The sequence below is a fragment of the Passer domesticus genome, chromosome 14 (assembly GCF_036417665.1).
Source record: "Passer domesticus isolate bPasDom1 chromosome 14, bPasDom1.hap1, whole genome shotgun sequence".
NCBI classification, from domain to species: domain Eukaryota; kingdom Metazoa; phylum Chordata; class Aves; order Passeriformes; family Passeridae; genus Passer; species Passer domesticus.
The window spans coordinates 15356896-15370135 of record NC_087487.1 but is presented as its reverse complement, the minus strand read 5'-3'; positions in this window follow the sequence as shown (position 1 = coordinate 15370135).

Sequence of the window (13240 nt, the reverse complement as noted above, 5' to 3'; positions counted from 1 at the left end):
ACCCCAGATTTTAAGTTCCTTTGGCCCAAAAGTTTGTATTTTCTTTTTTTAATTTTTTTTTTTAAGAAGAGATGGACAGCTTGCTGGGAGGAAGCCCTGCCTGTCACTTGGAGCTTGACACAGCATCTCTGGGGTGGGACTTTGGCTGAGCTATTTACCCTCACTCAGTTTCCCCATCTCTGAAATGGGCACAGGGATAGCAGTGAGCTCCTGAAGCAACAATCTGGGGGCCCTGGAGGTGTGCCATGCCCCCTTCTGCCATCCTGCATGGCAAGTTCGGGCTGGTGCAGTGGGGAGGGTGGCTGGACGTGCTCCTGCACCCCACCATGACCATCTCCATGAGGAGCATCAGCCACAACAATAAACACAAGCAGCTGCAGCGGCTGCGATAGAGGATGTCGCCAAAACCAGCAAGAATCCAACTTGCTCAGCCAACTCTTGTTTTCTCAGCAGAAAGAGATGGGATGGGGAAAGGCCAGGCTTGAGCTGGGACTGCTGATCTCGGGCTCGGGGGACGAGAGAAGATGGGAGAGGGGTCCCAGGCACGGATGCTGGGGCAGCTTTGCATCTCTCCAGCCACAACCTCCAGCTCCCCATCCCTCCCTCCCTCCATCCCCCAGCTCCAGCCCCTCTCCCCTTCGCCACTTTTGCTTTATTTACGAATATGTCGCTGGAATTCAAATGAGTTATCTATTCTGTGGCCGCCTCACTTTCCCACAGAGGGCCAGTGCCTGCCTGACGCAGGGTCCGGCCGAAACAGCGCGAGAAGAAAAGGAAAGAGCAAAAGAATTCTTTTCAGCTCCCTTTTTCATTCCTCTCCCCACCCCAGCCCCGGCCCCCACCTTATTTTATTTTGTGTGTGTGCGTGTGTGTCGGGCGCACTCTTCACTGGCCGTGCCCCCCTCGCTCCCCTCCTCCCTGCTTTCATCCCCTTGGCCCTGCTTTAGCCCCCTTTATGTTACACGATAGCTCGAATGGAAGCCCAGGAGGGTCCTATAGGGAATGCATAGGATCCCTGGGAGAAAGAAAGCCCCCAACAAGCTATACACCAGATGTATAACGTTATATGGTCAAACTGGCAAACACAAAAGCGGAAAAACAAAAGAGGTGAATTAGGGAGAAGCATTCAAAGGCGTGTTTTGAAAACAGCCCAGCCAAGAGGCTGGATTCCCCCTCCTGAGACTAAATGTTTGAAAGAAAAGGTGCTGAAGAAAGAAAGGGAAGAGGGGGAGCAGGACGGGGTGGGGAAAGAAACCCATTTTTTCTAATTAGCTGAAGCCTAACAGGCCCTGAATTTTGCAACTAGTTTTGGTTTTGTTTTGGGTTTTTTCCTCCTTCTTTTTTTTTTTTCTCCCTTGAAATCAAACATGGGAGAGATGAGGTGCTGTAGCTTGTCAGAGTGAGGGGGGGCTGGTCAGAGGGGTGTTGTGCCAAAACCTGTGCTGGACCCCTCCCTCATCAAGGCTGCAATTAGTCCTTGGGCCTCCCCTCCCTCGGTGTTTCCATCAGGCTCTGCCTTCCTTTATATCAGCCGCTCTTTTCTTACTTCTCCCCCACACACAGATCCTTAAACTGGGAAGATACTGGTCAGGGGCAATGAGAATAGAGGAATCTTCCCTTTTTAAAATTGGTTTTGTTTTGGTATTTTTCCTTTTCATTAGCCTTCACTAGACACCCAGCATGCCTGACCTTGCTGAACAGCTCTGACCATTTGTCCCAGTCTGAGGTGAAAATTCATCTAAAGGAGAAAAAAAAGAAAAAAAAGTAGAAAAACCAAAAAAGCATGGATTGCAGTCACAGAGATTGCAGGATTCCAGAGGCAGGGGAAATGCTTCCTGCTTCCACCACTTGATGCCCCAGTGCCAGTCCAGGCTCTGTCTGTGCTCAGAGCTTCCCTCCTGATCTATTTCTGCAAAGGAATCTCAGGAGAAACAAGGGCTGGGACTGGGCTGTGTCTCTTTTCATATTGGCTTCAAGGTTCAAGCAGCAGCATTTGCACCACGGCAAAGAGGGCATGGAGGGCACCCGGGAAAATTCCTCCCCTCATGGCAGTGACTGAGCGTCACTAAGGGCCAGACTTTTCTGCCTTAGCTTCTTGACAGGGTGGGATGGCAGCAGTCTTGCAATTCTACCAACGAAGGCTGCAAGACAGTTCTCCCTATTTCTCTGCAAGTGTCTGCCCTCTCCCCTCCTCTTCCAGTGGCAAATGTAGAAGCACAGCAAACTATTAAGATGCCTAATATATAACAAGGGCCTGACAGAATTACCGTACTGAAAATGTATGTTCACAATTGAACAATTCATATTTTAGCTCCTTCACCTGGCGATACATTTTTTTTTATATACTTGTGGCAATGGATAAAACAGATTCATTAGCTTTGATTAACCTTATTTAACTAGAGTTAAAAACCTGCTGCAGACAGCTCTGCTTCCAATGCAGCCTTTAGGATGCTTTATCATGTTTAAGACCCAATTACTGTTGTACCAAATAAGAATAAACCATCACAATAAAATGTGGCACACACAGCCCTGTTAAAGCTCATGGCAAATAATCATTAATTTATAACATCAACTTCCCCATTTCTATAGTTTTATTGATGGCTACAGTTAATTCAAGTTGAAAACAATGTAACTTGACACTGATCAGACCAACTAGTTTTCTGGTTTTATTGACTTTTGCCTTTTCTTTTCCTTTTTTTTTTTCTTTTTTTGCTTTGTGTTTGGAGTCTCAAATGGCTACTTCTTAATAAACCCTCATAAAAACCAGGCAGAGAACAGCAAGGCATAGATGAAAAGGCTTTGGGGGAGATTTTCAAAGGCACAAAAGGTGCCTAACTCCCATTGACTTTCAATTACTGATTCATTTTTATTACGAATTTTGAGGAATTAGGAGGGAAAGTTGAGTTTTATGCAGTTATTTGTTTGTGCCAGCCATGAACTAGCAGTTTTAAAGAAAAATGATGCTTTAAATCAGTAATTGCTTAGAAACTTTTTTTGTTCGTTCATCTGCAACCTATTTGCTTTTCTGCCTTTCAGAGAGCTCTTTGATCTTACTAAAAGTCCAGAAGGAATACAGAACATAAATACACTTGTTACTGCAGCTTTTTCATTTTCGCCTCGGACCTGATCCTGCACTCACTTTAAACAGATGATTAACTTCATAAATGTTCGGTTGGGCTTACTCATCAGGGTAAAACTGCCTATCTGCTTAATTTCTTTTGCAGGATCAAATTCTGTGCTAATTGAAAGAGCTTCCATGTGTTTATTTTACATTTCCTTGCATTTTGGCATAACTGGATCTGGAAAGCAGCTGCAGAACGCAACGTGTTAATTTTGGACAGGGTTTGACTGAAGTGGGAATAATAAACAGTGAGATGCTGCAGCTTTCAGGCAAAGCAGAGTAACAACAATTAAAAAAAAAAAAAAGGGGGGGAGAAAGATGCTAAAGAGACAAATCTCCAGCCAGTAAACTAAGCAGTGTGGTTTAATATTTGACATAGCTGAAGCCAGGCCACCAGGATTGAGAGCTGCTGTTCAGGAGTGGAAAATGTTTGTGTGTGCAGGGCAGCCTCTCTGGTCTTTCTTTTCAACTTCATTTTCTCTTTTGAGTTACACAGCCCTTTCTATAATAAACTAAAGATGGGACTCTGGTCAAGCTATAGATTTGTTCAGAAAATGAAGTGCAAATTGTCTGCAATGCAAAACAACAAGGAAATAAACTAAATCCCTATGGTTACTAATTTGGAAAGTTTGGGTAAGAGGCATGATCTAAATCCACTCACCCCTTTGCTAGAATGTCATGCCTGATGAAATTTGCTGTTGACACAAATCATGATTATTCTTTCCTGGCTGATCTTCTGGCATTCTGCTCAGTGGATTTTACTCCACATCAGGGGTGATGCCAAGTCTTCAGGGCTGATTCTATGGACCAACTCATTTTTTTTCAGCACTTTTGTTTTGTTTTGTTTCTTTTCTCATAGTTCCCATGGTTCATGGCACGGGCAGAACTCCTTCCAACTTTATTTGCTGGTTCTTTCCATAGGATTGGACTCCAATTGTGTGACCTGAAATAAGGCAGTTGAGTTAAACAAAACTCTATTAACTCTGTTCCTGGTGCAAACTGTTGTATCTTCAGGATCAAATGAAAACTTAAATAAAAATCTTTGTGTTATACATGCAACCCAGGCAAGGAATTCCAGTGTTTGCAATGGAACTATCCCCTCATGGGTTAAATGCCTCTGTGGGTTTGTAGAATATAACTCAAATCTTTTGAGAAGAACTGAGAGATGCAGAAAAGAGTTTATGCTGAATACATTTCCCTGTAAGAACCAGGACCTGCTCTCGTGGAGTAGAAGGGAGCTTTGCTACCTCTTTTCCTGGAGCAACTGCAGAACAGATATTATCTATATGTTTTGCTTAGGGCTGGAAATGCTTGCAAAGAATGCCAGATACTAGGCTGCAGCTAAAATATCTTCAAAAGAACCCAGATTTAATATTTCATCAGAAGAACAGAGAGGAAGATTTGCTAAACATCAAACATATATTAATACAAATGCCTCCTGAAAGGAAGTCAGTTATGAAAATCAGTGAATACAAATGTTCCAATTGACATTACTGGTGCATGTTTGTGGGTTTTTTGTTTACACTGCCACATCATGAAAAATAAAATACACCCAAACTGTGCATATTGATAAGGATGCGCTTTCATCTCCGAGTCGGGTGACATGTGAAAACTGTTTCAGCTTCATTCTTGTACCTGATACTTGCACCAAGAAACCCTGAAGAAAAATGCTGCTTCTGTACCAGTTGGGTGCATTTTTCTTTAGTCTGGTACATGCATGGAGAAAACAGCTTTAGGGGAGTGACTGTATCTGATCCTGCTTTACACTAGATCTTGCTTCTACACATTGCAGGGAAAGGGATAAAGAAAAAGGATGGCTCAGAATTAAAACTGTTAACCTGAAAGTTAATTCTTTGAGCTGCCATTGGCTTTCTTGTAACCCTGCTAAGGCCATCTGACCTCAAAGGGATCAGTGGAAGTTGAGATAGCTACAACCAAGTACATGGGCTTAAAATCCTTGGCTGCATGAACAGGTGTTTTAAGGGTTATTCCCAGACTGCATGGATGATTACATTTCTGTCTCTTTGGACAATGGATGTTGAAGTTTGTTTGAAGAAGCAGCCCTGCAGGAGCAGTGAGATCCTTCTGTCTCAGATCATGTCCCTCTGAAATGGTGATGGTCATCCACCAGGTCAGCTGTGGCTCAGCTTGTGACTGGCTTGCAGTGTTAGGATGTGAAGCAAACCTGAGTGAGCCACTTACTTACCTGTCTTTCTACTTCTGCAGGATTTAATTGTGATTTTAGAAGGGAAAGGAGGAACATATCCTTCCTACTGTCCATTTATCATTATTATTAATAGTATTTATGTTTTCCCTGCCATGCCAGAGGAATTGGAGCCAGGTGATGTTTAAGGTCCCTTCCAACCCAAAGCATTCTATGATTCTGTGATTATGTTCAAAGAATGAATGAAATCCCATCAGCCATACTGTCAGAAGCCAAACTGCTGAGTTTTATGAGAATCTGAAGGAGTCAAACTGACATTTGAACCTACTAGATGTGGACTCATCTAATTCTTTTCACATAAATGTCATTATGACCATGATGGTCAACAGTAAGAATAAAGTCTGTAGGTTCAGTATTGGTCCAAATGCAATGAGCCAAATTGTATACTTTTTTTTGATCAGGAAAGAGCTGCATTTATTTTTTGGGAGTTCAAACTGAAAATGTAGATTTATCCTTTATGGTATCAGTAGGAAACTGTTCTGTGGGATCCATGCTGGAGGGAGTTTCAGCTGTTGCCTTATTACTTAAGTCGGATTTCAAATGAATTGGAAAGGACAAAAAGAAAAAGAAGAAGAAAAGACAAAAATGTAAGACAATGCTCCCCCCAGAAAAAAAAAAGAAAAAGAATAAAAAAAGAAATTGAAGCCTTTGGAGCTGTGTAAGAATAATAGGAAATTTATACTCAATTAAGCCACTCAAGCAGAGCTGTTAATTAACCTTATCAGAAAGGACATTCCATTTTTATAGACCTGAGGCTATCAGCAAGCGCTGGACTTTTTAAGTGGATAAAAAAGGTGCAATATATTGATTTTAATGTGCAAAAACATATTAAAAAAAACCCCCAAAACTTAGTACAGATCCAATTCAGCTTATAAGAAATTCCAGTATTAAAAGGAAAAAAAATGTATAGGAAAAAGTGTGATGAGCAGAAGCAGTCTTTCCACAGCTGCTAAAGAATGTCATGGATCTGAAAAAAACCCCAAATAATTTTGCCATGACCTGGAAGAAATCTATGACTGCATTTTGAAGGTCAGAATTCTGTTGGAGATTCAGCTGGACTAAGTAATATGTAAATATTATATTATACATGCAGAAAGAAAAAAAAAATTGTGAAGTCTGCTACGTCCTGTTCCCTAACATGAGAAATAAAGGTTGAAAATATGACCAAGAAAACGGCAAAATTTATTAGTAATTAATGCAGAAATGTGATCATCCTAAAAGGGCAGCAAAAATGCCACCTACTAAACTAGAAACTATTGAGACATAAGGAAGAAGAAAAAACCCTGACACCATAAATCACATGAAACACATCAAAACATTGAAGCATTCGAAGGAGATGATAATGACCTGTTCTAATACGAATTATGAAGGACCAGTGAAAGTAGAACAGATAAAATACCAGGGGAACTGGGGGCTCTACTCTCCTGGAAGTCAGCTGAGCTCGCAGGGATGCACACCTGCAGAAATGAGAGCAGAGTCTTGGTTTTTTTAATCTGCAGTAGAACAGGTTCATTCTATCTTGCAATCACTATTTAATCAGCTGGTATTTGTCCTTATACTTCACTATATATATATATATATATACCCAGCCCCATTAAAACACATACAGAAACTCAAATGTGTAATAGGAATTAGGAGGGTTTTTTTTAATGAGAAATTTCTCATAATGAGATTCCTCTGATGTTCAAGGAACATATTCACTCTAGGAATATGAAGAATACGCTTAAGTTGGTGTTTAAATGTTTTGCTTAAATGTCTAGTAATGGTTCTCCTGAAAATTTTATGTCCTTAAATTACACAGTTCAGTCAGGCTTTCTTTCATAATATTGGAGTAACTCATACTCATTTTATTCAGGGCAATATTTCCCAAACAGAGCAGTGTTGGAGATAATCTTCCTCTCAGGCAATGACATTTGTGATGAAAAGAGGAGGTCCCATTCCACATCAGAGTGAAATGGAGATTGTTGAAGAATCTCGTGGATGGACTCACCAGGAGCAGAGCACTGGTCAGAGCTGCTGGTCAGACCTGGGATGTGGCAGAGCCTGTTCCTGCCTAACAAACATTACAGGGAAAGGAATGACTGCTGCATCATGTAGGACAAATCCAGTTTGCTTAAGAGCTTCCTCTGACAATGCCATCATGGGAAGTTTTTCAGGCTAAGTTACACTTTTTAATATTTCAACAGAAAATTCAATGAATTTTCTCAGCTGAAGTTCATCAACTTAAGTATGCTAGAAATAAGAAATAAAACTACTGGTCCCTCCCATATTGGAATCAATAGATTGATTCTTACTCTGTATTTTGTTAATGGGTTGGGCATTTTAGTGTTGAATAAAATTTTAAAATTTTCCAGTGGGGAAATCCATCCTATCAACTTTCACTTCTGAGGAAAAATCTGCCTATTTTTCATTCTCCACTATACTTTTTGTCATCTAAACACTTTCTCTTTATTCATTTAATATTAAATAATTAGTTTAAATTGATATTTCCCAAAGCTAAGAAAAAAGAAAACGGCAGAAAACATACTGTTCAAATTTTGCAGTGGGGGTGTATTACACTGGTAGGTAACATGCAGCATTTGATTCCAGCAGTTTCTAACAACGCCACTAACTCTGTTTTGTCACCTGAACAGATCCACCAGATAGAACATGCAGATATATAATATGCAGATATAGTAAACGATAGTGCCTGGGGAAAGGTGAATTTCCTTTACATTAAAGTACAGTGGGGACTTTCAGAGGTTTATAGTAGGTGGTTAAGTCACACCTTTACCTCTAGATCCTCTACTTTCTATGAGCCATTAACAGCTGGAAATGAAAAATACAGAGCAAACTTGTAGGGAAAATATTGCAATCCCTATATAAGCTTGTAAACACTGGTATTGCAGACTGCAGGTGGGTTTGTGCGTTTTATAATTCCAGAAAGAGACAGGTAGGGGAGCTCTTATAAATATGTTATTAAGCAGTAAAGCACACTAAATGTAAAAAAAATATGTTTCGTTCCATGAAGAGAACAAAAATTAATTTCAAAATCCTTCCTCTTCTGTGGAAGTTGGCTTGGAATTTGCCAGTGTACATCAAGTGGGGCAAGGAGTTTTCAGTGGGTAATAGATGCATGGCTAATTAAGGTCCAGGGACCCTAATGCTAGAAGCAAGTTCAGGGCATATTTCATAAATTATTTTGGCTGAGAAAAAAATGGGAAAGAGGGAATTAAAAATGTTAAAGTAGTTTTGTATATCTAGAGTTGGCATATTTAAATCTCTGTCCATTTTTCCCATGCTTATGGGAAAAAAGGCCATGCATATGTATGTGTGGGGAGACAGATGAGGAAAAAAATTGAGAAAGTTTATCTAAGTCCTTTTCCATCTCCTCTCCTTTCACCTTTCCCTTCCTAAAATGCTTTTGATCAATGATTCAGGTTTATCTGAATAACGTTTTCCTGTTTTTCTGAGCCAGATTGGAATTTGCCTTGAATTTTCAGGTTTTCCGCTCAGTGAAAGGACCTGTAATTCACATACACATATGTTCCCCATGCAAGTCTATTTTGCTTCATGTTTCTTTGAATACAAAGAAATTACAATTATGGGCCATGGAGCTCTGACCATAACCCTGGGTATCTTCAGGTTGGCTTGCTGGCTTTGGACAGCCGAGACAGCTTTCTGCAAGAAAGGCCTCATCACTTGCAGGGCAGGTGAAGGATTGTGGTGCCTTGTTTCCCTCTCCCAGAAATCACCACAAAGGTACCACTGTGCACAGAACATTCTGCTCTGATCCCAGCTAATCCAGGGACAGCACCATAAACCAGCCAGCAGCACAACTTCCATTAACTTCCAGCTGTTTCACCCCTCTGTGTCTCAGCCTCTTCTACCTCTGTCCCATATTTGTCCCAAAAAAGCTGCAGAGAAGGGAATATCTTTTTGTGGTTTTGTACACTGATATGAAGAGAGGGATCAATTTAGATTAGAACAGTTTAGTTCTTTTCCATAATGCAAATGAATCCTATTAAAGGATGGAGGCCTTAAATAGCCTGCACTGAACCTTCTGTGAGTAATTCAGATAACTTTTTTAAACAAATTCATTCTACATTCTTTTGTGAACAAAACAGAACTACTGTGCTAACCTCATCCCATAATTTCTAAGCCCCAGAAGCCCTCCAAAAAATGTATCAGCAATTAGTTTTGAATTAAACAGAAAGTGATGGAACAAATGCACAAGTATTCACCTTTGTAACACGGCCACATTGCAGAGATATAAGAGCACAGCTGTTCTCGCCTAAAAAGGAGAATTCCAGAAAAAAAGAGGCTGGGAAAGAAGTCAACAATGGGCCCTGGAACTGAACATCATGCTCAGATTAATTTAGAAACCACTAAACATTTTGCCAAAAGAAAAAAGACAAAAAGTAAAAGAAAAAAAAATAGGCAATAATATGTGTGACTTAAATCCAGCATTGGAAGCAGAAGTTCAGACTTCCACTCCTGACACACCTTAGCTCAGACCAGTTGTTCAAGCAGAAATAAGGCTGGTATATTATTTAGTGGAAAATGAATCTGATCCAGAAAAATAAATACTCCAGGGGAAGGTTGGATTCCAAATTTGCCTAATAGCACAATATCTAAACATAATAGGAATCCAGGAGGTTTGAGGGGAGAGAACAGGGCTGGCTAGAAAGGAAAGAATCCAGAGTGAAAAGAAGGAATTCATCTGCTTCATATTAATTTGTATTAATTTCCATTTAATAGCATAACCACCTGTATTGAAAGAATGAATGTGAAATAGTTTCAGTGATTGTCCCGTGTAACTTAATACTGCAGGATCTGGAATTGGACATGGTGTAGGGTTTGGAGAGAGCTGGAAGTGGAAGGGTGAGGAGCAAAACCACCCTGGTGATCTCCACAGACACCTTGAGTCTGCTGTGCCCAGGGCATTCCTGCTGCCTCGGCTGTCAGGAGGTAAAGCCTCATTTACATCAGGCTGAGGAGCCAGCCTTGCCTTTGGTATTTAAATGGCAATCCTGGGGCTGGCCAACTGTAAAAACAAACCAAGCAGTGACATTCAATTTGGACTCCAATAGTAATTTGGCAATGTCAACCTTTTCAGAGGTCTCCCAGCTTGTATTTTTGCTGTTATTGTAAGAGATGCTTGGTTTTACTCACTGAAAAAAAAAAGCCAAAAAACCCAGCTCTTTTACCCTTCCAGTTTGCTATACCAGTTTCTAACACCTGTGTGTGTGTGAAGTAACAGCTTCAGAAGAGACCTACATGTCTGGTGTGGGGAAACACCAGGTTTGGGAAGCTGCTACGTGTCATGGGGTTTCATTTGATGCCTTCCTGGTCTGGGACTGTTCATCCAAAAAAACCATGCTATGAGGTGCTGGGCAGCTCTTGCAAGGAACTGGGCAGCTCTTGCAAGGGACTGAGCAGTTTTCTGCTTGCCATGAATTTGTTGAATCAAAGTCCTGTGGCCAGCTTGGTGTGCCTTGGTGAGCGCAGAATTAGTAAAGTGCTCTGAGTTGCAACTGGTCCTGGAGCTGCAAGGCCACTGCACAGTCAAACCAGTGCTCTCTGAGCCATAACTGGGAACAAGTCACTGGTGTGTCCCTGTGATTTTTCATGTCTCCAGTTACCTGGTGCAGTGCATTATTAGCGGGTTCCCAACAGATGGTGCTAATGAGACTATTAAGTAGCCTAACCCAATATGCAAATGAGGCTGTGAAAAGGGCTGCTGGGACCTGTCCTTTCCTTCTTCCTAGACTGTCTGAAAAGGGATCTTTATTAAAAATTATTGTCACAAACATCTTCCACAGGATGAGAAATTCGTACGGGCTTTGAAGCACAACTGAGGAAAGCAATTTGTACCTGAAATTGAAGCAGGCTGGCAGCAGAGGGGTCTGGGCATGGGGAATTAAATAATACAGGTGGACAAATCTTGAATCCTTGCTAGTGGTATTTAACAAAGCTGTGTCCAAAAGCCCTTTCAAAGACTGCAAGAAAGTCGTCTTTGTGTGGCTGATTGAATAACTCTGTTACCTCCTTTCACACACCGCGGTTTCATGTAACACACCAAATACAATGTTTAAGTAAAGTCAGTGTTATGTTATACAGTCCAACAAATAAAAGGATGTTTAAAGTTAAGGCTGACATTCCATCCTTAACTTTTTGTACCTTTGTGTTACATCACACCTCAAACATAACATTGATTTAGGGCCCCTGCCCTGGCTCTATCAAGACATGGGGAGATTAATTACGTTAAATACATTATTCTGACCTTTGCGTTAACTACCCATTCCTTTGTCGGTTTAATAATTTCAACCTTTAGGTAATGTCAGCTGTTAGCATGCTCTGTTAGTCTTTTTTTTCCCCCCTTTTCTATAAGTAGGAACATCCCCAAACATTAGAAACCGCTGATTTCCATACAGTCAAGGTCATATTTTGCTTTTATTTTTTTCTAAATTAGGCATTACAGATCAGCTTTTCCTGACTAGGCATGGGCACGTACACATCACACATCACAAATGTGCAGATTTAACTTAGAATATAACTTCCAAATGAGTTTGTTCTTATATTTCTGGGATAGTGTCAGGTACCCATAGCTTCATGCACACAACCAGGCCTTCCTTTGTACTTATCCAGGAATGCAGGGCCCTATTCTCTCTGAGCTAGATAACATTATTGAATAACAGTGCATTTGACTTATTATTATCATTATTGATTTAAGCACATTTATTTCCAAATTCAGAAAGCTCTGATAGAGCACTTTCACCCAGTGCACAATGTAGAGCTAAAGCATGTGCTACATTTCACTGGAAAGTGAGAAAATTAAAAAAAAAAAAGAAAAAAAACCCAAAAGGTTTTATTTACTTGGCACCAAAACTACCCCAGAATATCTCTCATTGCATTTGGTTTTTTCCTAGATGAATTTTCCAAAATTGTACAACTTTAGAGCATAAACAAGGGCACTTCTTCTCCGTAGAATTCTTGGTAGTCTAAGAAGAGCTCCACCAGTAAGATCATTTGTCCACTATCCTGTGTCAGAAAGTGATAGGAGAAACGCTAAAAATGGGGCAAGTCCACCTGTGAAAACAGGTTATCATGTCATTAGTTACTTTTAGGCATTTTTTTTAGGGCTGTGCCTTTTCCTGAAGTGAATCATCAGCATAATCTATGCAGCCACTTCAGTATTAGGTACTGTTGGCTGTAAACTTGGGCTGGGAGGAGGGCACTGGTGGAGTTTGGAGTAGGTAGAAACCAGAGTGAGAAAAAGCAAAATAAATTCTTTCCTTCTATCAGCATCTCACATGTGTCTGGCCAGATTTGTGAAGGTGGCTTCTTTCTGAGGGCAAACTCAGGCTTTTCCCAGATGACCCTCATATTTCTTAAGATAAAGCAGAGCCAAATTTTTCCTTCTTGTTGGAACAGCTGTTGTGGCTGCTTTTGAAGAGATACAGAATCAGCTTCACCTATGATGAATAGAAGTGCTGGGCCCTTTAATGTAGAAAATTTAATTTGAGAGGTTGGACACTTGATCGAGGAACTATGACAGGACCTCTACTGAGGCTCTTCTAAGACCTAAAGGACTTAAATACTTTAGGAATGGTCCATAGCAGCTCTAGTATTGACCTCCTCTGTGCCCGTGAACCTGTCACAGGTTTGCACTGTGTGTGAAAGGGGCAAACTGCACTTACTGGTCTCCAAGGGCAAGTGATGAGGTCTTGAAGACTTTAGAGGTTGCCCTGAAACTTGTTTTGTTGCTGACAGTGGGGTGTACATCTTCCTGGTGAGGAAAACTGAGCTGTGGTTGTTGCAAATATTTCAGCACTTGACTCCTTATATTTACAGAATGTATTGGTGGTTTTTTTGACACTGCATATTTTTTTAAAATATATTCCCCTCAGCTT